The sequence below is a fragment of the Carettochelys insculpta genome, unplaced genomic scaffold (assembly GCF_033958435.1).
Source record: "Carettochelys insculpta isolate YL-2023 unplaced genomic scaffold, ASM3395843v1 scaffold_0084, whole genome shotgun sequence".
NCBI lineage: Eukaryota > Metazoa > Chordata > Testudines > Carettochelyidae > Carettochelys > Carettochelys insculpta.
The window spans coordinates 1-23,066 of NW_027439121.1; the positions used below are offsets into that span (position 1 = coordinate 1).

The window sequence follows — 23,066 nt, forward strand, 5'->3', positions numbered from 1 at the left end:
CAGGCCTCTCTCCCCAGATTTCTGTCAAGGTTCACAACCACACATGGCCAGCCGTAGCCTTCTTCACTGCGCGGGAGTTAAGGCAACAGGGGAGGGCTTCCAGATGCAGGCGGGCGGAGGGGACGACAGGCATGACTCGGCTCACGGCTTTCAAGAGGTCGTCTCTTCCCCTTACTCTCCCTCCTCCCGCTAGCCTGTGGCCGGAACCAGCCGGTCCCTTCCTGCCCGTAGAAAGGCAGCTATCCTCTCCAAGATGCTGCTGGCCACCGACATAACCCAGCCACCTCTTGTCCCCTGGCCACACGGTGCACAGGCAGGGGTTAAGCACACGCGGTGAACTGTGCATCACGGCCCTGCGGGGGAGCCTGCCTACAGAGTCTGCAGTGCACCTGTCCACAGAGGTGGCTCAGCAGGGGAGGATGCCTCGGACACAGACAAGTCCTCAACTTCCTGGGGGCAAGACTTAGGCAGGGCTGGCACATGAAGTGGGTGCTAAGACCCTGCCCGGGGGGCTACCGCAAAGCCTGTGGAGGCGGAGCGTGAACAGGCTGCAAAGAGCTCCCAGCGCTCCAGAGCTTAGCCGAGGAGCACAGACTCTTCCTGTGGCTAGGCTCTGGCGCGTGCAGAGATTGGCTCTTCCTGGACAGCCCCCTCAGGCCAGCGGGTCTTCAGCTCTTCACCACGCCGGCAGAGGCAGTGGGGGAAAGGAAAGGGTCTGCCTGCCTGCCAGCCTGCCCGACTAGTGGTTAACTGATTGCTCCGAACGGGGGCTGATCCTCTGCACAAGCGCTGGGCGCAGAACGCATCCTGCTGCAGACGCCTGGGGAGGATGTGGATGAGCAGCAGGGATGGGACACAGCTGGAGAGGAAGAGCATGTAAACATCAGGTGGGCGGGCAGCACAGGTGCCACATAACCGGCCACCTCCTCTCCACACTCACCACTGCTGCTTGGAAACGGGGCAGGGATGAGGAGCCTGCTGGCACACACCAGGCACTGCACTGATGGACCGGCAGGGGGAACGGCCAGCCCTGCACGCCGCAGCTTTGCCCAACCGTCAGCCTTGCACACTCGCCCCCATCATCATCCACAGGACACCCCACCTTTCACCGCTGCTGGATGGGCAGCTGCAAAGCAAGCATGAGGCCAGCATTAGGACTCACGTGTACACATGGAAGGGGAGAGACAGAAAATACAGGGCAAGTCGGGACACCCGCAGGACGGCTCACATGCAGGACCGACCCTTTCAAAACGCGGTATCTGGTCACCCTAGCTAAAACACAGTGTCCGCACGTAACTCCCAAAGCTCCCTTTGCAGGAGCGGATGCTAGGGGGCAGATGCGCCGGGGAGGACTTTCTTTCAGGTGGCAAGCAGGAGGGGAACACAGGGGGAGTAGAAACGGCCCTTCCGTCCCCGACAGTCCCTTCTCCTTCGAGGTCAAACGAGCGTCTCCGGTGCTGATGGCGGGCTCTTACGTTTGACGGAGAAGCAACGTCCGCGTTTCTGCGGTTTGCTCACTTTTCGGCCGTCCTTCCTCAGCGTCGTAGAGCACAGTTCAAGGAGCAGCGTGAGCGAGCAGTTCCATTTCTGTCACCTTGGGCCTTTGGTCCATCACATTTGGAGAGCTGCGATTTCTTTAGGCAAGCGTGACTGCACATAGCACGTAACAGGCTTCTGGCGCAGAACTGCTACCATCCGAATCTGGTGGAATTTCTCAGAAGGACCTGCAGGGTTCTCCGCAGACAGCGTGAACCTTTGCTTTTCTTGGCCCGCGCCCCCAACAGGCGGGCAGGGAGGCGACGCGTCCCCTTTACTTGCCTGCTTTTCTTCTTCTTGCGGTCACGATATCAGGCGCTAGGGATGTGTGGGTCCGCAAGGCAGGGGGCATGCTTGAATTTCTCTGATGGGCTCAGGAAAGACGTATTTTGTTTACACACAAGAAAGGGAGCGGGGTAGTTTGCCGCGTCACCTGTCCGCGTTGGGTGCAGGTCATGTCCCAAGTGCTCTGCAAGGCCAAAGGCAATCTTTTTAGGGGTGCGAAGAGATGTGCGGACAGGGGTTTGCGCTGAGTTGACAGTTTGTGTCGGAGAGGGGAAGGAAGCAACAGAAAAGGCATGGGGGATGAGCTCAAATGCTACTGTGCTCGCTGTGCATGTGAGAAGTAGCAGGATGGATGCCTGCATCCTCCAAACAGCCGTGTCTTTCTTCTCCACCCACATCCGTCACAGACTTATGACTGTGCAGAACGGGGCGCTGCCGGACGCTTTAGGGTGAGGATTCTGCTCGGAGGGAGTAAAAGGAGCAGCTTCCCTTCCAGGAGAGCGCAAGCCTGAGTTCTTATCATTTCAAAGGCTCCTTGTGTGTGTTGTCCTCAGGTAGAGGCCTGGGAAGCCGAGTCAGCTGTGAAAGCAGGAATGTGTCGGTCACACAGGAAGGCGAAGGGCAATGGACTGAAAAAATGTCATTACTTCAAGCGTCCTTTCGAGCCGGGCAGAAGGATCCGGCGTCAGACACGTTTGCCGTTGCTCCTACTTCCCTCTTCTGCGCCAGAATGGGGGGCGCGGAGGGGTGGGGCGGTGCGTACAGTGTGCTGCGCCTGCTCGAGACGATCTCAGGGCCCTTGCGGGTCAGCGAGGGCCGGGGCAAGAAGTTGCGGTATCCCAGCCAGCAGGCAGGGCTGGCGTCACCCACCCTTGGCTTCCCTTCTTCCTAGGCAGCTGCCCACAGCTGAGGCAGCCATGAGGATGGGAGAGCTACGTGTCTGTGGCTCGTTCCTGTCCGAGGGCGGGGCACAGGCAAGCCTATAATTAGCTCTTAGTGCCAGAGGGACTTCTTCCTCCCTGGCACTTTGAGTCACTTGGACAGCCTCCTTGCTGGGCTCCTTCGATAGCTCAGCTGGTAGAGCGGAGGACTGTAGTCTTCTTTCCTTGGCTATCCTTAGGTCGCTGGTTCAACTCCGGCTCGAAGGAGTGGGCTTTTGTTTCCGTCAGTACAGCCTCTTCTTTAGGCCTTCTCTTCATCGCGCGGTGGATCAACGCTGCAGCGATCGCTCTGCCGGCGCTGGATTTATCCCGTTTCCTTAGGCGCGATAAATTGATCTCCGAGCGCTCTCCCGTCGCCTCCGATACTCCACCAGGGTGAGAAAACTAGCCAGAGTCAATGGGAGAGCAGCCCCCGCTGGCCTTACTGCACACACCATAGGGCGGCAAGTACGCCGACCTCAGCTACGCCATTTGCGCAGCTGAGCTTCCGTAGGTTCCATTGGAGGTGGGGACTGAGCGTGGACAAGGCCTTAGAGCTCCCCTGCTGGCCACTGCCATGTTTGACTCCGCGCGTGCAAGGCTGGCCGCTGGTAATGTGCTCTATTGGAAGCACCACTTCCTACTACTTTCATCCACCACGCCTGCTTCCAAATACCAAGGCCACTGTTTATCGCTTGATCGGCACACTTCCTTTTCTTCACCTCCCGCGCTCCCTGCCTACGCATCCAGCTGTCGACCTCGGGCCTCACAAGTACCATTTAGCCCCCTGCTGGCAGGGCGCCTTCCACATAACACTAGCGTGACCGTATTTCCCTCTGCTGAATATGGGACACCTGCTCCAGTTACTTCTAATCAAGCAAGTTCAACAGCAAGCAGTACTATGCGGTACAAAAGTTCAAATTAACATCGAGTTCACCGAGACCCTATTAAAAAGAAAAGCTGAGCAGCTGGAGCCTCTTTCTTTACCTTCTGATCTCTACGGCTGGCGCAGGGAGGGGCCTCACACACGCATACAAACACACACGCACTCCCGTACACCTCTCGCACATCAAGATGCGGCTCGCCGACTGGCCTGACCCAACCCTCCCTGTCCAGTGCTCTTCACCCTCCATGCCCACCTGGGCTCCCAGGACAGACCCGCCTCTCTAGCACCTGGTGCTGCGTCTTCTTGAGACAACATGTGGGCGGCACGTAGGGTCACAGGCCTCTCTCCCCAGATTTCTGTCAAGGTTCACACCACAACATGGCCAGCCGTAGCCTTCTTCCACTGCGCGGGAGTTAAGGCAACAGGGGAGGGCTTCCAGATGCAGGCGGGCGGAGGGGGACGACAGGCATGACTCGGCTCACGGCTTTCAAGAGGTCGTCTCTTCCCCTTACTCTCCCTCCTCCCGCTAGCCTGTGGCCGGAACCAGCCGGTCCCTTCCTGCCCGTAGAAAGGCAGCTATCCTCTCCAAGATGCTGCTGGCCACCGACATAACCCAGCCACCTCTTGTCCCCTGGCCACACGGTGCACAGGCAGGGGTTAAGCACACGCGGTGAACTGTGCATCACGGCCCTGCGGGGGAGCCTGCCTACAGAGTCTGCAGTGCACCTGTCCACAGAGGTGGCTCAGCAGGGGAGGATGCCTCGGACACAGACAAGTCCTCAACTTCCTGGGGGCAAGACTTAGGCAGGGCTGGCACATGAAGTGGGTGCTAAGACCCTGCCCGGGGGGCTACCGCAAAGCCTGTGGAGGCGGAGCGTGAACAGGCTGCAAAGAGCTCCCAGCGCTCCAGAGCTTAGCCGAGGAGCACAGACTCTTCCTGTGGCTAGGCTCTGGCGCGTGCAGAGATTGGCTCTTCCTGGACAGCCCCCTCAGGCCAGCGGGTCTTCAGCTCTTCACCACGCCGGCAGAGGCAGTGGGGGAAAGGAAAGGGTCTGCCTGCCTGCCAGCCTGCCCGACTAGTGGTTAACTGATTGCTCCGAACGGGGGCTGATCCTCTGCACAAGCGCTGGGCGCAGAACGCATCCTGCTGCAGACGCCTGGGGAGGATGTGGATGAGCAGCAGGGATGGGACACAGCTGGAGAGGAAGAGCATGTAAACATCAGGTGGGCGGGCAGCACAGGTGCCACATAACCGGCCACCTCCTCTCCACACTCACCACTGCTGCTTGGAAACGGGGCAGGGATGAGGAGCCTGCTGGCACACACCAGGCACTGCACTGATGGACCGGCAGGGGGAACGGCCAGCCCTGCACGCCGCAGCTTTGCCCAACCGTCAGCCTTGCACACTCGCCCCCATCATCATCCACAGGACACCCCACCTTTCACCGCTGCTGGATGGGCAGCTGCAAAGCAAGCATGAGGCCAGCATTAGGACTCACGTGTACACATGGAAGGGGAGAGACAGAAAATACAGGGCAAGTCGGGACACCCGCAGGACGGCTCACATGCAGGACCGACCCTTTCAAAACGCGGTATCTGGTCACCCTAGCTAAAACACAGTGTCCGCACGTAACTCCCAAAGCTCCCTTTGCAGGAGCGGATGCTAGGGGGCAGATGCGCCGGGGAGGACTTTCTTTCAGGTGGCAAGCAGGAGGGGAACACAGGGGGAGTAGAAACGGCCCTTCCGTCCCCGACAGTCCCTTCTCCTTCGAGGTCAAACGAGCGTCTCCGGTGCTGATGGCGGGCTCTTACGTTTGACGGAGAAGCAACGTCCGCGTTTCTGCGGTTTGCTCACTTTTCGGCCGTCCTTCCTCAGCGTCGTAGAGCACAGTTCAAGGAGCAGCGTGAGCGAGCAGTTCCATTTCTGTCACCTTGGGCCTTTGGTCCATCACATTTGGAGAGCTGCGATTTCTTTAGGCAAGCGTGACTGCACATAGCACGTAACAGGCTTCTGGCGCAGAACTGCTACCATCCGAATCTGGTGGAATTTCTCAGAAGGACCTGCAGGGTTCTCCGCAGACAGCGTGAACCTTTGCTTTTCTTGGCCCGCGCCCCCAACAGGCGGGCAGGGAGGCGACGCGTCCCCTTTACTTGCCTGCTTTTCTTCTTCTTGCGGTCACGATATCAGGCGCTAGGGATGTGTGGGTCCGCAAGGCAGGGGGCATGCTTGAATTTCTCTGATGGGCTCAGGAAAGACGTATTTTGTTTACACACAAGAAAGGGAGCGGGGTAGTTTGCCGCGTCACCTGTCCGCGTTGGGTGCAGGTCATGTCCCAAGTGCTCTGCAAGGCCAAAGGCAATCTTTTTAGGGGTGCGAAGAGATGTGCGGACAGGGGTTTGCGCTGAGTTGACAGTTTGTGTCGGAGAGGGGAAGGAAGCAACAGAAAAGGCATGGGGGATGAGCTCAAATGCTACTGTGCTCGCTGTGCATGTGAGAAGTAGCAGGATGGATGCCTGCATCCTCCAAACAGCCGTGTCTTTCTTCTCCACCCACATCCGTCACAGACTTATGACTGTGCAGAACGGGGCGCTGCCGGACGCTTTAGGGTGAGGATTCTGCTCGGAGGGAGTAAAAGGAGCAGCTTCCCTTCCAGGAGAGCGCAAGCCTGAGTTCTTATCATTTCAAAGGCTCCTTGTGTGTGTTGTCCTCAGGTAGAGGCCTGGGAAGCCGAGTCAGCTGTGAAAGCAGGAATGTGTCGGTCACACAGGAAGGCGAAGGGCAATGGACTGAAAAAATGTCATGACTTCAAGCGTCCTTTCGAGCCGGGCAGAAGGATCCGGCGTCAGACACGTTTGCCGTTGCTCCTACTTCCCTCTTCTGCGCCAGAATGGGGGGCGCGGAGGGGTGGGGCGGTGCGTACAGTGTGCTGCGCCTGCTCGAGACGATCTCAGGGCCCTTGCGGGTCAGCGAGGGCCGGGGCAAGAAGTTGCGGTATCCCAGCCAGCAGGCAGGGCTGGCGTCACCCACCCTTGGCTTCCCTTCTTCCTAGGCAGCTGCCCACAGCTGAGGCAGCCATGAGGATGGGAGAGCTACGTGTCTGTGGCTCGTTCCTGTCCGAGGGCGGGGCACAGGCAAGCCTATAATTAGCTCTTAGTGCCAGAGGGACTTCTTCCTCCCTGGCACTTTGAGTCACTTGGACAGCCTCCTTGCTGGGCTCCTTCGATAGCTCAGCTGGTAGAGCGGAGGACTGTAGTCTTCTTTCCTTGGCTATCCTTAGGTCGCTGGTTCAACTCCGGCTCGAAGGAGTGGGCTTTTGTTTCCGTCAGTACAGCCTCTTCTTTAGGCCTTCTCTTCATCGCGCGGTGGATCAACGCTGCAGCGATCGCTCTGCCGGCGCTGGATTTATCCCGTTTCCTTAGGCGCGATAAATTGATCTCCGAGCGCTCTCCCGTCGCCTCCGATACTCCACCAGGGTGAGAAAACTAGCCAGAGTCAATGGGAGAGCAGCCCCCGCTGGCCTTACTGCACACACCATAGGGCGGCAAGTACGCCGACCTCAGCTACGCCATTTGCGCAGCTGAGCTTCCGTAGGTTCCATTGGAGGTGGGGACTGAGCGTGGACAAGGCCTTAGAGCTCCCCTGCTGGCCACTGCCATGTTTGACTCCGCGCGTGCAAGGCTGGCCGCTGGTAATGTGCTCTATTGGAAGCACCACTTCCTACTACTTTCATCCACCACGCCTGCTTCCAAATACCAAGGCCACTGTTTATCGCTTGATCGGCACACTTCCTTTTCTTCACCTCCCGCGCTCCCTGCCTACGCATCCAGCTGTCGACCTCGGGCCTCACAAGTACCATTTAGCCCCCTGCTGGCAGGGCGCCTTCCACATAACACTAGCGTGACCGTATTTCCCTCTGCTGAATATGGGACACCTGCTCCAGTTACTTCTAATCAAGCAAGTTCAACAGCAAGCAGTACTATGCGGTACAAAAGTTCAAATTAACATCGAGTTCACCGAGACCCTATTAAAAAGAAAAGCTGAGCAGCTGGAGCCTCTTTCTTTACCTTCTGATCTCTACGGCTGGCGCAGGGAGGGGCCTCACACACGCATACAAACACACACGCACTCCCGTACACCTCTCGCACATCAAGATGCGGCTCGCCGACTGGCCTGACCCAACCCTCCCTGTCCAGTGCTCTTCACCCTCCATGCCCACCTGGGCTCCCAGGACAGACCCGCCTCTCTAGCACCTGGTGCTGCGTCTTCTTGAGACAACATGTGGGCGGCACGTAGGGTCACAGGCCTCTCTCCCCAGATTTCTGTCAAGGTTCACACCACAACATGGCCAGCCGTAGCCTTCTTCCACTGCGCGGGAGTTAAGGCAACAGGGGAGGGCTTCCAGATGCAGGCGGGCGGAGGGGGACGACAGGCATGACTCGGCTCACGGCTTTCAAGAGGTCGTCTCTTCCCCTTACTCTCCCTCCTCCCGCTAGCCTGTGGCCGGAACCAGCCGGTCCCTTCCTGCCCGTAGAAAGGCAGCTATCCTCTCCAAGATGCTGCTGGCCACCGACATAACCCAGCCACCTCTTGTCCCCTGGCCACACGGTGCACAGGCAGGGGTTAAGCACACGCGGTGAACTGTGCATCACGGCCCTGCGGGGGAGCCTGCCTACAGAGTCTGCAGTGCACCTGTCCACAGAGGTGGCTCAGCAGGGGAGGATGCCTCGGACACAGACAAGTCCTCAACTTCCTGGGGGCAAGACTTAGGCAGGGCTGGCACATGAAGTGGGTGCTAAGACCCTGCCCGGGGGGCTACCGCAAAGCCTGTGGAGGCGGAGCGTGAACAGGCTGCAAAGAGCTCCCAGCGCTCCAGAGCTTAGCCGAGGAGCACAGACTCTTCCTGTGGCTAGGCTCTGGCGCGTGCAGAGATTGGCTCTTCCTGGACAGCCCCCTCAGGCCAGCGGGTCTTCAGCTCTTCACCACGCCGGCAGAGGCAGTGGGGGAAAGGAAAGGGTCTGCCTGCCTGCCAGCCTGCCCGACTAGTGGTTAACTGATTGCTCCGAACGGGGGCTGATCCTCTGCACAAGCGCTGGGCGCAGAACGCATCCTGCTGCAGACGCCTGGGGAGGATGTGGATGAGCAGCAGGGATGGGACACAGCTGGAGAGGAAGAGCATGTAAACATCAGGTGGGCGGGCAGCACAGGTGCCACATAACCGGCCACCTCCTCTCCACACTCACCACTGCTGCTTGGAAACGGGGCAGGGATGAGGAGCCTGCTGGCACACACCAGGCACTGCACTGATGGACCGGCAGGGGGAACGGCCAGCCCTGCACGCCGCAGCTTTGCCCAACCGTCAGCCTTGCACACTCGCCCCCATCATCATCCACAGGACACCCCACCTTTCACCGCTGCTGGATGGGCAGCTGCAAAGCAAGCATGAGGCCAGCATTAGGACTCACGTGTACACATGGAAGGGGAGAGACAGAAAATACAGGGCAAGTCGGGACACCCGCAGGACGGCTCACATGCAGGACCGACCCTTTCAAAACGCGGTATCTGGTCACCCTAGCTAAAACACAGTGTCCGCACGTAACTCCCAAAGCTCCCTTTGCAGGAGCGGATGCTAGGGGGCAGATGCGCCGGGGAGGACTTTCTTTCAGGTGGCAAGCAGGAGGGGAACACAGGGGGAGTAGAAACGGCCCTTCCGTCCCCGACAGTCCCTTCTCCTTCGAGGTCAAACGAGCGTCTCCGGTGCTGATGGCGGGCTCTTACGTTTGACGGAGAAGCAACGTCCGCGTTTCTGCGGTTTGCTCACTTTTCGGCCGTCCTTCCTCAGCGTCGTAGAGCACAGTTCAAGGAGCAGCGTGAGCGAGCAGTTCCATTTCTGTCACCTTGGGCCTTTGGTCCATCACATTTGGAGAGCTGCGATTTCTTTAGGCAAGCGTGACTGCACATAGCACGTAACAGGCTTCTGGCGCAGAACTGCTACCATCCGAATCTGGTGGAATTTCTCAGAAGGACCTGCAGGGTTCTCCGCAGACAGCGTGAACCTTTGCTTTTCTTGGCCCGCGCCCCCAACAGGCGGGCAGGGAGGCGACGCGTCCCCTTTACTTGCCTGCTTTTCTTCTTCTTGCGGTCACGATATCAGGCGCTAGGGATGTGTGGGTCCGCAAGGCAGGGGGCATGCTTGAATTTCTCTGATGGGCTCAGGAAAGACGTATTTTGTTTACACACAAGAAAGGGAGCGGGGTAGTTTGCCGCGTCACCTGTCCGCGTTGGGTGCAGGTCATGTCCCAAGTGCTCTGCAAGGCCAAAGGCAATCTTTTTAGGGGTGCGAAGAGATGTGCGGACAGGGGTTTGCGCTGAGTTGACAGTTTGTGTCGGAGAGGGGAAGGAAGCAACAGAAAAGGCATGGGGGATGAGCTCAAATGCTACTGTGCTCGCTGTGCATGTGAGAAGTAGCAGGATGGATGCCTGCATCCTCCAAACAGCCGTGTCTTTCTTCTCCACCCACATCCGTCACAGACTTATGACTGTGCAGAACGGGGCGCTGCCGGACGCTTTAGGGTGAGGATTCTGCTCGGAGGGAGTAAAAGGAGCAGCTTCCCTTCCAGGAGAGCGCAAGCCTGAGTTCTTATCATTTCAAAGGCTCCTTGTGTGTGTTGTCCTCAGGTAGAGGCCTGGGAAGCCGAGTCAGCTGTGAAAGCAGGAATGTGTCGGTCACACAGGAAGGCGAAGGGCAATGGACTGAAAAAATGTCATGACTTCAAGCGTCCTTTCGAGCCGGGCAGAAGGATCCGGCGTCAGACACGTTTGCCGTTGCTCCTACTTCCCTCTTCTGCGCCAGAATGGGGGGCGCGGAGGGGTGGGGCGGTGCGTACAGTGTGCTGCGCCTGCTCGAGACGATCTCAGGGCCCTTGCGGGTCAGCGAGGGCCGGGGCAAGAAGTTGCGGTATCCCAGCCAGCAGGCAGGGCTGGCGTCACCCACCCTTGGCTTCCCTTCTTCCTAGGCAGCTGCCCACAGCTGAGGCAGCCATGAGGATGGGAGAGCTACGTGTCTGTGGCTCGTTCCTGTCCGAGGGCGGGGCACAGGCAAGCCTATAATTAGCTCTTAGTGCCAGAGGGACTTCTTCCTCCCTGGCACTTTGAGTCACTTGGACAGCCTCCTTGCTGGGCTCCTTCGATAGCTCAGCTGGTAGAGCGGAGGACTGTAGTCTTCTTTCCTTGGCTATCCTTAGGTCGCTGGTTCAACTCCGGCTCGAAGGAGTGGGCTTTTGTTTCCGTCAGTACAGCCTCTTCTTTAGGCCTTCTCTTCATCGCGCGGTGGATCAACGCTGCAGCGATCGCTCTGCCGGCGCTGGATTTATCCCGTTTCCTTAGGCGCGATAAATTGATCTCCGAGCGCTCTCCCGTCGCCTCCGATACTCCACCAGGGTGAGAAAACTAGCCAGAGTCAATGGGAGAGCAGCCCCCGCTGGCCTTACTGCACACACCATAGGGCGGCAAGTACGCCGACCTCAGCTACGCCATTTGCGCAGCTGAGCTTCCGTAGGTTCCATTGGAGGTGGGGACTGAGCGTGGACAAGGCCTTAGAGCTCCCCTGCTGGCCACTGCCATGTTTGACTCCGCGCGTGCAAGGCTGGCCGCTGGTAATGTGCTCTATTGGAAGCACCACTTCCTACTACTTTCATCCACCACGCCTGCTTCCAAATACCAAGGCCACTGTTTATCGCTTGATCGGCACACTTCCTTTTCTTCACCTCCCGCGCTCCCTGCCTACGCATCCAGCTGTCGACCTCGGGCCTCACAAGTACCATTTAGCCCCCTGCTGGCAGGGCGCCTTCCACATAACACTAGCGTGACCGTATTTCCCTCTGCTGAATATGGGACACCTGCTCCAGTTACTTCTAATCAAGCAAGTTCAACAGCAAGCAGTACTATGCGGTACAAAAGTTCAAATTAACATCGAGTTCACCGAGACCCTATTAAAAAGAAAAGCTGAGCAGCTGGAGCCTCTTTCTTTACCTTCTGATCTCTACGGCTGGCGCAGGGAGGGGCCTCACACACGCATACAAACACACACGCACTCCCGTACACCTCTCGCACATCAAGATGCGGCTCGCCGACTGGCCTGACCCAACCCTCCCTGTCCAGTGCTCTTCACCCTCCATGCCCACCTGGGCTCCCAGGACAGACCCGCCTCTCTAGCACCTGGTGCTGCGTCTTCTTGAGACAACATGTGGGCGGCACGTAGGGTCACAGGCCTCTCTCCCCAGATTTCTGTCAAGGTTCACACCACAACATGGCCAGCCGTAGCCTTCTTCCACTGCGCGGGAGTTAAGGCAACAGGGGAGGGCTTCCAGATGCAGGCGGGCGGAGGGGGACGACAGGCATGACTCGGCTCACGGCTTTCAAGAGGTCGTCTCTTCCCCTTACTCTCCCTCCTCCCGCTAGCCTGTGGCCGGAACCAGCCGGTCCCTTCCTGCCCGTAGAAAGGCAGCTATCCTCTCCAAGATGCTGCTGGCCACCGACATAACCCAGCCACCTCTTGTCCCCTGGCCACACGGTGCACAGGCAGGGGTTAAGCACACGCGGTGAACTGTGCATCACGGCCCTGCGGGGGAGCCTGCCTACAGAGTCTGCAGTGCACCTGTCCACAGAGGTGGCTCAGCAGGGGAGGATGCCTCGGACACAGACAAGTCCTCAACTTCCTGGGGGCAAGACTTAGGCAGGGCTGGCACATGAAGTGGGTGCTAAGACCCTGCCCGGGGGGCTACCGCAAAGCCTGTGGAGGCGGAGCGTGAACAGGCTGCAAAGAGCTCCCAGCGCTCCAGAGCTTAGCCGAGGAGCACAGACTCTTCCTGTGGCTAGGCTCTGGCGCGTGCAGAGATTGGCTCTTCCTGGACAGCCCCCTCAGGCCAGCGGGTCTTCAGCTCTTCACCACGCCGGCAGAGGCAGTGGGGGAAAGGAAAGGGTCTGCCTGCCTGCCAGCCTGCCCGACTAGTGGTTAACTGATTGCTCCGAACGGGGGCTGATCCTCTGCACAAGCGCTGGGCGCAGAACGCATCCTGCTGCAGACGCCTGGGGAGGATGTGGATGAGCAGCAGGGATGGGACACAGCTGGAGAGGAAGAGCATGTAAACATCAGGTGGGCGGGCAGCACAGGTGCCACATAACCGGCCACCTCCTCTCCACACTCACCACTGCTGCTTGGAAACGGGGCAGGGATGAGGAGCCTGCTGGCACACACCAGGCACTGCACTGATGGACCGGCAGGGGGAACGGCCAGCCCTGCACGCCGCAGCTTTGCCCAACCGTCAGCCTTGCACACTCGCCCCCATCATCATCCACAGGACACCCCACCTTTCACCGCTGCTGGATGGGCAGCTGCAAAGCAAGCATGAGGCCAGCATTAGGACTCACGTGTACACATGGAAGGGGAGAGACAGAAAATACAGGGCAAGTCGGGACACCCGCAGGACGGCTCACATGCAGGACCGACCCTTTCAAAACGCGGTATCTGGTCACCCTAGCTAAAACACAGTGTCCGCACGTAACTCCCAAAGCTCCCTTTGCAGGAGCGGATGCTAGGGGGCAGATGCGCCGGGGAGGACTTTCTTTCAGGTGGCAAGCAGGAGGGGAACACAGGGGGAGTAGAAACGGCCCTTCCGTCCCCAACAGTCCCTTCTCCTTCGAGGTCAAACGAGCGTCTCCGGTGCTGATGGCGGGCTCTTACGTTTGACGGAGAAGCAACGTCCGCGTTTCTGCGGTTTGCTCACTTTTCGGCCGTCCTTCCTCAGCGTCGTAGAGCACAGTTCAAGGAGCAGCGTGAGCGAGCAGTTCCATTTCTGTCACCTTGGGCCTTTGGTCCATCACATTTGGAGAGCTGCGATTTCTTTAGGCAAGCGTGACTGCACATAGCACGTAACAGGCTTCTGGCGCAGAACTGCTACCATCCGAATCTGGTGGAATTTCTCAGAAGGACCTGCAGGGTTCTCCGCAGACAGCGTGAACCTTTGCTTTTCTTGGCCCGCGCCCCCAACAGGCGGGCAGGGAGGCAACGCGTCCCCTTTACTTGCCTGCTTTTCTTCTTCTTGCGGTCACGATATCAGGCGCTAGGGATGTGTGGGTCCGCAAGGCAGGGGGCATGCTTGAATTTCTCTGATGGGCTCAGGAAAGACGTATTTTGTTTACACACAAGAAAGGGAGCGGGGTAGTTTGCCGTGTCACCTGTCCGCGTTGGGTGCAGGTCATGTCCCAAGTGCTCTGCAAGGCCAAAGGCAATCTTTTTAGGGGTGCGAAGAGATGTGCGGACAGGGGTTTGCGCTGAGTTGACAGTTTGTGTCGGAGAGGGGAAGGAAGCAACAGAAAAGGCATGGGGGATGAGCTCAAATGCTACTGTGCTCGCTGTGCATGTGAGAAGTAGCAGGATGGATGCCTGCATCCTCCAAACAGCCGTGTCTTTCTTCTCCACCCACATCCGTCACAGACTTATGACTGTGCAGAACGGGGCGCTGCCGGACGCTTTAGGGTGAGGATTCTGCTCGGAGGGAGTAAAAGGAGCAGCTTCCCTTCCAGGAGAGCGCAAGCCTGAGTTCTTATCATTTCAAAGGCTCCTTGTGTGTGTTGTCCTCAGGTAGAGGCCTGGGAAGCCGAGTCAGCTGTGAAAGCAGGAATGTGTCGGTCACACAGGAAGGCGAAGGGCAATGGACTGAAAAAATGTCATGACTTCAAGCGTCCTTTCGAGCCGGGCAGAAGGATCCGGCGTCAGACACGTTTGCCGTTGCTCCTACTTCCCTCTTCTGCGCCAGAATGGGGGGCGCGGAGGGGTGGGGCGGTGCGTACAGTGTGCTGCGCCTGCTCGAGACGATCTCAGGGCCCTTGCGGGTCAGCGAGGGCCGGGGCAAGAAGTTGCGGTATCCCAGCCAGCAGGCAGGGCTGGCGTCACCCACCCTTGGCTTCCCTTCTTCCTAGGCAGCTGCCCACAGCTGAGGCAGCCATGAGGATGGGAGAGCTACGTGTCTGTGGCTCGTTCCTGTCCGAGGGCGGGGCACAGGCAAGCCTATAATTAGCTCTTAGTGCCAGAGGGACTTCTTCCTCCCTGGCACTTTGAGTCACTTGGACAGCCTCCTTGCTGGGCTCCTTCGATAGCTCAGCTGGTAGAGCGGAGGACTGTAGTCTTCTTTCCTTGGCTATCCTTAGGTCGCTGGTTCAACTCCGGCTCGAAGGAGTGGGCTTTTGTTTCCGTCAGTACAGCCTCTTCTTTAGGCCTTCTCTTCATCGCGCGGTGGATCAACGCTGCAGCGATCGCTCTGCCGGCGCTGGATTTATCCCGTTTCCTTAGGCGCGATAAATTGATCTCCGAGCGCTCTCCCGTCGCCTCCGATACTCCACCAGGGTGAGAAAACTAGCCAGAGTCAATGGGAGAGCAGCCCCCGCTGGCCTTACTGCACACACCATAGGGCGGCAAGTACGCCGACCTCAGCTACGCCATTTGCGCAGCTGAGCTTCCGTAGGTTCCATTGGAGGTGGGGACTGAGCGTGGACAAGGCCTTAGAGCTCCCCTGCTGGCCACTGCCATGTTTGACTCCGCGCGTGCAAGGCTGGCCGCTGGTAATGTGCTCTATTGGAAGCACCACTTCCTACTACTTTCATCCACCACGCCTGCTTCCAAATACCAAGGCCACTGTTTATCGCTTGATCGGCACACTTCCTTTTCTTCACCTCCCGCGCTCCCTGCCTACGCATCCAGCTGTCGACCTCGGGCCTCACAAGTACCATTTAGCCCCCTGCTGGCAGGGCGCCTTCCACATAACACTAGCGTGACCGTATTTCCCTCTGCTGAATATGGGACACCTGCTCCAGTTACTTCTAATCAAGCAAGTTCAACAGCAAGCAGTACTATGCGGTACAAAAGTTCAAATTAACATCGAGTTCACCGAGACCCTATTAAAAAGAAAAGCTGAGCAGCTGGAGCCTCTTTCTTTACCTTCTGATCTCTACGGCTGGCGCAGGGAGGGGCCTCACACACGCATACAAACACACACGCACTCCCGTACACCTCTCGCACATCAAGATGCGGCTCGCCGACTGGCCTGACCCAACCCTCCCTGTCCAGTGCTCTTCACCCTCCATGCCCACCTGGGCTCCCAGGACAGACCCGCCTCTCTAGCACCTGGTGCTGCGTCTTCTTGAGACAACATGTGGGCGGCACGTAGGGTCACAGGCCTCTCTCCCCAGATTTCTGTCAAGGTTCACACCACAACATGGCCAGCCGTAGCCTTCTTCCACTGCGCGGGAGTTAAGGCAACAGGGGAGGGCTTCCAGATGCAGGCGGGCGGAGGGGGACGACAGGCATGACTCGGCTCACGGCTTTCAAGAGGTCGTCTCTTCCCCTTACTCTCCCTCCTCCCGCTAGCCTGTGGCCGGAACCAGCCGGTCCCTTCCTGCCCGTAGAAAGGCAGCTATCCTCTCCAAGATGCTGCTGGCCACCGACATAACCCAGCCACCTCTTGTCCCCTGGCCACACGGTGCACAGGCAGGGGTTAAGCACACGCGGTGAACTGTGCATCACGGCCCTGCGGGGGAGCCTGCCTACAGAGTCTGCAGTGCACCTGTCCACAGAGGTGGCTCAGCAGGGGAGGATGCCTCGGACACAGACAAGTCCTCAACTTCCTGGGGGCAAGACTTAGGCAGGGCTGGCACATGAAGTGGGTGCTAAGACCCTGCCCGGGGGGCTACCGCAAAGCCTGTGGAGGCGGAGCGTGAACAGGCTGCAAAGAGCTCCCAGCGCTCCAGAGCTTAGCCGAGGAGCACAGACTCTTCCTGTGGCTAGGCTCTGGCGCGTGCAGAGATTGGCTCTTCCTGGACAGCCCCCTCAGGCCAGCGGGTCTTCAGCTCTTCACCACGCCGGCAGAGGCAGTGGGGGAAAGGAAAGGGTCTGCCTGCCTGCCAGCCTGCCCGACTAGTGGTTAACTGATTGCTCCGAACGGGGGCTGATCCTCTGCACAAGCGCTGGGCGCAGAACGCATCCTGCTGCAGACGCCTGGGGAGGATGTGGATGAGCAGCAGGGATGGGACACAGCTGGAGAGGAAGAGCATGTAAACATCAGGTGGGCGGGCAGCACAGGTGCCACATAACCGGCCACCTCCTCTCCACACTCACCACTGCTGCTTGGAAACGGGGCAGGGATGAGGAGCCTGCTGGCACACACCAGGCACTGCACTGATGGACCGGCAGGGGGAACGGCCAGCCCTGCACGCCGCAGCTTTGCCCAACCGTCAGCCTTGCACACTCGCCCCCATCATCATCCACAGGACACCCCACCTTTCACCGCTGCTGGATGGGCAGCTGCAAAGCAAGCATGAGGCCAGCATTAGGACTCACGTGTACACATGGAAGGGGAGAGACAGAAAATACAGGGCAAGTCGGGACACCCGCAGGACGGCTCACATGCAGGACCGACCCTTTCAAAACGCGGTATCTGGTCACCCTAGCTAAAACACAGTGTCCGCACGTAACTCCCAAAGCTCCCTTTGCAGGAGCGGATGCTAGGGGGCAGATGCGCCGGGGAGGACTTTCTTTCAGGTGGCAAGCAGGAGGGGAACACAGGGGGAGTAGAAACGGCCCTTCCGTCCCCGACAGTCCCTTCTCCTTCGAGGTCAAACGAGCGTCTCCGGTGCTGATGGCGGGCTCTTACGTTTGACGGAGAAGCAACGTCCGCGTTTCTGCGGTTTGCTCACTTTTCGGCCGTCCTTCCTCAGCGTCGTAGAGCACAGTTCAAGGAGCAGCGTGAGCGAGCAGTTCCATTTCTGTCACCTTGGGCCTTTGGTCCATCACATTTGGAGAGCTGCGATTTCTTTAGGCAAGCGTGACTGCACATAGCACGTAACAGGCTTCTGGCGCAGAACTGCTACCATCCGAATCTGGTGGAATTTCTCAGAAGGACCTGCAGGGTTCTCCGCAGACAGCGTGAACCTTTGCTTTTCTTGGCCCGCGCCCCCAACAGGCGGGCAGGGAGGCGACGCGTCCCCTTTACTTGCCTGCTTTTCTTCTTCTTGCGGTCACGATATCAGGCGCTAGGGATGTGTGGGTCCGCAAGGCAGGGGGCATGCTTGAATTTCTCTGATGGGCTCAGGAAAGACGTATTTTGTTTACACACAAGAAAGGGAGCGGGGTAGTTTGCCGCGTCACCTGTCCGCGTTGGGTGCAGGTCATGTCCCAAGTGCTCTGCAAGGCCAAAGGCAATCTTTTTAGGGGTGCGAAGAGATGTGCGGACAGGGGTTTGCGCTGAGTTGACAGTTTGTGTCGGAGAGGGGAAGGAAGCAACAGAAAAGGCATGGGGGATGAGCTCAAATGCTACTGTGCTCGCTGTGCATGTGAGAAGTAGCAGGATGGATGCCTGCATCTTCCAAACAGCCGTGTCTTTCTTCTCCACCCACATCCGTCACAGACTTATGACTGTGCAGAACGGGGCGCTGCCGGACGCTTTAGGGTGAGGATTCTGCTCGGAGGGAGTAAAAGGAGCAGCTTCCCTTCCAGGAGAGCGCAAGCCTGAGTTCTTATCATTTCAAAGGCTCCTTGTGTGTGTTGTCCTCAGGTAGAGGCCTGGGAAGCCGAGTCAGCTGTGAAAGCAGGAATGTGTCGGTCACACAGGAAGGCGAAGGGCAATGGACTGAAAAAATGTCATGACTTCAAGCGTCCTTTCGAGCCGGGCAGAAGGATCCGGCGTCAGACACGTTTGCCGTTGCTCCTACTTCCCTCTTCTGCGCCAGAATGGGGGGCGCGGAGGGGTGGGGCGGTGCGTACAGTGTGCTGCGCCTGCTCGAGACGATCTCAGGGCCCTTGCGGGTCAGCGAGGGCCGGGGCAAGAAGTTGCGGTATCCCAGCCAGCAGGCAGGGCTGGCGTCACCCACCCTTGGCTTCCCTTCTTCCTAGGCAGCTGCCCACAGCTGAGGCAGCCATGAGGATGGGAGAGCTACGTGTCTGTGGCTCGTTCCTGTCCGAGGGCGGGGCACAGGCAAGCCTATAATTAGCTCTTAGTGCCAGAGGGACTTCTTCCTCCCTGGCACTTTGAGTCACTTGGACAGCCTCCTTGCTGGGCTCCTTCGATAGCTCAGCTGGTAGAGCGGAGGACTGTAGTCTTCTTTCCTTGGCTATCCTTAGGTCGCTGGTTCAACTCCGGCTCGAAGGAGTGGGCTTTTGTTTCCGTCAGTACAGCCTCTTCTTTAGGCCTTCTCTTCATCGCGCGGTGGATCAACGCTGCAGCGATCGCTCTGCCGGCGCTGGATTTATCCCGTTTCCTTAGGCGCGATAAATTGATCTCCGAGCGCTCTCCCGTCGCCTCCGATACTCCACCAGGGTGAGAAAACTAGCCAGAGTCAATGGGAGAGCAGCCCCCGCTGGCCTTACTGCACACACCATAGGGCGGCAAGTACGCCGACCTCAGCTACGCCATTTGCGCAGCTGAGCTTCCGTAGGTTCCATTGGAGGTGGGGACTGAGCGTGGACAAGGCCTTAGAGCTCCCCTGCTGGCCACTGCCATGTTTGACTCCGCGCGTGCAAGGCTGGCCGCTGGTAATGTGCTCTATTGGAAGCACCACTTCCTACTACTTTCATCCACCACGCCTGCTTCCAAATACCAAGGCCACTGTTTATCGCTTGATCGGCACACTTCCTTTTCTTCACCTCCCGCGCTCCCTGCCTACGCATCCAGCTGTCGACCTCGGGCCTCACAAGTACCATTTAGCCCCCTGCTGGCAGGGCGCCTTCCACATAACACTAGCGTGACCGTATTTCCCTCTGCTGAATATGGGACACCTGCTCCAGTTACTTCTAATCAAGCAAGTTCAACAGCAAGCAGTACTATGCGGTACAAAAGTTCAAATTAACATCGAGTTCACCGAGACCCTATTAAAAAGAAAAGCTGAGCAGCTGGAGCCTCTTTCTTTACCTTCTGATCTCTACGGCTGGCGCAGGGAGGGGCCTCACACACGCATACAAACACACACGCACTCCCGTACACCTCTCGCACATCAAGATGCGGCTCGCCGACTGGCCTGACCCAACCCTCCCTGTCCAGTGCTCTTCACCCTCCATGCCCACCTGGGCTCCCAGGACAGACCCGCCTCTCTAGCACCTGGTGCTGCGTCTTCTTGAGACAACATGTGGGCGGCACGTAGGGTCACAGGCCTCTCTCCCCAGATTTCTGTCAAGGTTCACACCACAACATGGCCAGCCGTAGCCTTCTTCCACTGCGCGGGAGTTAAGGCAACAGGGGAGGGCTTCCAGATGCAGGCGGGCGGAGGGGGACGACAGGCATGACTCGGCTCACGGCTTTCAAGAGGTCGTCTCTTCCCCTTACTCTCCCTCCTCCCGCTAGCCTGTGGCCGGAACCAGCCGGTCCCTTCCTGCCCGTAGAAAGGCAGCTATCCTCTCCAAGATGCTGCTGGCCACCGACATAACCCAGCCACCTCTTGTCCCCTGGCCACACGGTGCACAGGCAGGGGTTAAGCACACGCGGTGAACTGTGCATCACGGCCCTGCGGGGGAGCCTGCCTACAGAGTCTGCAGTGCACCTGTCCACAGAGGTGGCTCAGCAGGGGAGGATGCCTCGGACACAGACAAGTCCTCAACTTCCTGGGGGCAAGACTTAGGCAGGGCTGGCACATGAAGTGGGTGCTAAGACCCTGCCCGGGGGGCTACCGCAAAGCCTGTGGAGGCGGAGCGTGAACAGGCTGCAAAGAGCTCCCAGCGCTCCAGAGCTTAGCCGAGGAGCACAGACTCTTCCTGTGGCTAGGCTCTGGCGCGTGCAGAGATTGGCTCTTCCTGGACAGCCCCCTCAGGCCAGCGGGTCTTCAGCTCTTCACCACGCCGGCAGAGGCAGTGGGGGAAAGGAAAGGGTCTGCCTGCCTGCCAGCCTGCCCGACTAGTGGTTAACTGATTGCTCCGAACGGGGGCTGATCCTCTGCACAAGCGCTGGGCGCAGAACGCATCCTGCTGCAGACGCCTGGGGAGGATGTGGATGAGCAGCAGGGATGGGACACAGCTGGAGAGGAAGAGCATGTAAACATCAGGTGGGCGGGCAGCACAGGTGCCACATAACCGGCCACCTCCTCTCCACACTCACCACTGCTGCTTGGAAACGGGGCAGGGATGAGGAGCCTGCTGGCACACACCAGGCACTGCACTGATGGACCGGCAGGGGGAACGGCCAGCCCTGCACGCCGCAGCTTTGCCCAACCGTCAGCCTTGCACACTCGCCCCCATCATCATCCACAGGACACCCCACCTTTCACCGCTGCTGGATGGGCAGCTGCAAAGCAAGCATGAGGCCAGCATTAGGACTCACGTGTACACATGGAAGGGGAGAGACAGAAAATACAGGGCAAGTCGGGACACCCGCAGGACGGCTCACATGCAGGACCGACCCTTTCAAAACGCGGTATCTGGTCACCCTAGCTAAAACACAGTGTCCGCACGTAACTCCCAAAGCTCCCTTTGCAGGAGCGGATGCTAGGGGGCAGATGCGCCGGGGAGGACTTTCTTTCAGGTGGCAAGCAGGAGGGGAACACAGGGGGAGTAGAAACGGCCCTTCCGTCCCCGACAGTCCCTTCTCCTTCGAGGTCAAACGAGCGTCTCCGGTGCTGATGGCGGGCTCTTACGTTTGACGGAGAAGCAACGTCCGCGTTTCTGCGGTTTGCTCACTTTTCGGCCGTCCTTCCTCAGCGTCGTAGAGCACAGTTCAAGGAGCAGCGTGAGCGAGCAGTTCCATTTCTGTCACCTTGGGCCTTTGGTCCATCACATTTGGAGAGCTGCGATTTCTTTAGGCAAGCGTGACTGCACATAGCACGTAACAGGCTTCTGGCGCAGAACTGCTACCATCCGAATCTGGTGGAATTTCTCAGAAGGACCTGCAGGGTTCTCCGCAGACAGCGTGAACCTTTGCTTTTCTTGGCCCGCGCCCCCAACAGGCGGGCAGGGAGGCGACGCGTCCCCTTTACTTGCCTGCTTTTCTTCTTCTTGCGGTCACGATATCAGGCGCTAGGGATGTGTGGGTCCGCAAGGCAGGGGGCATGCTTGAATTTCTCTGATGGGCTCAGGAAAGACGTATTTTGTTTACACACAAGAAAGGGAGCGGGGTAGTTTGCCGCGTCACCTGTCCGCGTTGGGTGCAGGTCATGTCCCAAGTGCTCTGCAAGGCCAAAGGCAATCTTTTTAGGGGTGCGAAGAGATGTGCGGACAGGGGTTTGCGCTGAGTTGACAGTTTGTGTCGGAGAGGGGAAGGAAGCAACAGAAAAGGCATGGGGGATGAGCTCAAATGCTACTGTGCTCGCTGTGCATGTGAGAAGTAGCAGGATGGATGCCTGCATCTTCCAAACAGCCGTGTCTTTCTTCTCCACCCACATCCGTCACAGACTTATGACTGTGCAGAACGGGGCGCTGCCGGACGCTTTAGGGTGAGGATTCTGCTCGGAGGGAGTAAAAGGAGCAGCTTCCCTTCCAGGAGAGCGCAAGCCTGAGTTCTTATCATTTCAAAGGCTCCTTGTGTGTGTTGTCCTCAGGTAGAGGCCTGGGAAGCCGAGTCAGCTGTGAAAGCAGGAATGTGTCGGTCACACAGGAAGGCGAAGGGCAATGGACTGAAAAAATGTCATGACTTCAAGCGTCCTTTCGAGCCGGGCAGAAGGATCCGGCGTCAGACACGTTTGCCGTTGCTCCTACTTCCCTCTTCTGCGCCAGAATGGGGGGCGCGGAGGGGTGGGGCGGTGCGTACAGTGTGCTGCGCCTGCTCGAGACGATCTCAGGGCCCTTGCGGGTCAGCGAGGGCCGGGGCAAGAAGTTGCGGTATCCCAGCCAGCAGGCAGGGCTGGCGTCACCCACCCTTGGCTTCCCTTCTTCCTAGGCAGCTGCCCACAGCTGAGGCAGCCATGAGGATGGGAGAGCTACGTGTCTGTGGCTCGTTCCTGTCCGAGGGCGGGGCACAGGCAAGCCTATAATTAGCTCTTAGTGCCAGAGGGACTTCTTCCTCCCTGGCACTTTGAGTCACTTGGACAGCCTCCTTGCTGGGCTCCTTCGATAGCTCAGCTGGTAGAGCGGAGGACTGTAGTCTTCTTTCCTTGGCTATCCTTAGGTCGCTGGTTCAACTCCGGCTCGAAGGAGTGGGCTTTTGTTTCCGTCAGTACAGCCTCTTCTTTAGGCCTTCTCTTCATCGCGCGGTGGATCAACGCTGCAGCGATCGCTCTGCCGGCGCTGGATTTATCCCGTTTCCTTAGGCGCGATAAATTGATCTCCGAGCGCTCTCCCGTCGCCTCCGATACTCCACCAGGGTGAGAAAACTAGCCAGAGTCAATGGGAGAGCAGCCCCCGCTGGCCTTACTGCACACACCATAGGGCGGCAAGTACGCCGACCTCAGCTACGCCATTTGCGCAGCTGAG

At 58.6% G+C, this 23,066-nt stretch overlaps 6 non-coding genes across 6 annotated transcripts; all 6 read left to right on the forward strand.

The window, feature by feature from the left end:
- Positions 1-2,880: 2,880 nt before the first annotated feature.
- Positions 2,881-2,969, forward strand: TRNAY-GUA (transfer RNA tyrosine (anticodon GUA)). Its single transcript is given in 2 exon segments — positions 2,881-2,917; positions 2,934-2,969. It is a non-coding gene; the product is annotated as a tRNA-Tyr (tRNA).
- A 3,875-nt stretch (positions 2,970-6,844) lies between these two features.
- Positions 6,845-6,933, forward strand: TRNAY-GUA (transfer RNA tyrosine (anticodon GUA)). The gene is given in 2 exon segments: positions 6,845-6,881; positions 6,898-6,933. It is a non-coding gene; the product is annotated as a tRNA-Tyr (tRNA).
- Positions 6,934-10,808: 3,875 nt separating this feature from the next.
- TRNAY-GUA (transfer RNA tyrosine (anticodon GUA)) lies at positions 10,809-10,897 on the forward strand. The gene is given in 2 exon segments: positions 10,809-10,845; positions 10,862-10,897. It is a non-coding gene; the product is annotated as a tRNA-Tyr (tRNA).
- A 3,875-nt stretch (positions 10,898-14,772) lies between these two features.
- TRNAY-GUA (transfer RNA tyrosine (anticodon GUA)) lies at positions 14,773-14,861 on the forward strand. The gene is given in 2 exon segments: positions 14,773-14,809; positions 14,826-14,861. It is a non-coding gene; the product is annotated as a tRNA-Tyr (tRNA).
- A 3,875-nt stretch (positions 14,862-18,736) lies between these two features.
- On the forward strand, positions 18,737-18,825 carry TRNAY-GUA (transfer RNA tyrosine (anticodon GUA)). Its single transcript is given in 2 exon segments — positions 18,737-18,773; positions 18,790-18,825. It is a non-coding gene; the product is annotated as a tRNA-Tyr (tRNA).
- Positions 18,826-22,700: 3,875 nt separating this feature from the next.
- Positions 22,701-22,789, forward strand: TRNAY-GUA (transfer RNA tyrosine (anticodon GUA)). The gene is given in 2 exon segments: positions 22,701-22,737; positions 22,754-22,789. It is a non-coding gene; the product is annotated as a tRNA-Tyr (tRNA).
- The last annotated feature ends 277 nt before the right edge of the window (positions 22,790-23,066 follow it).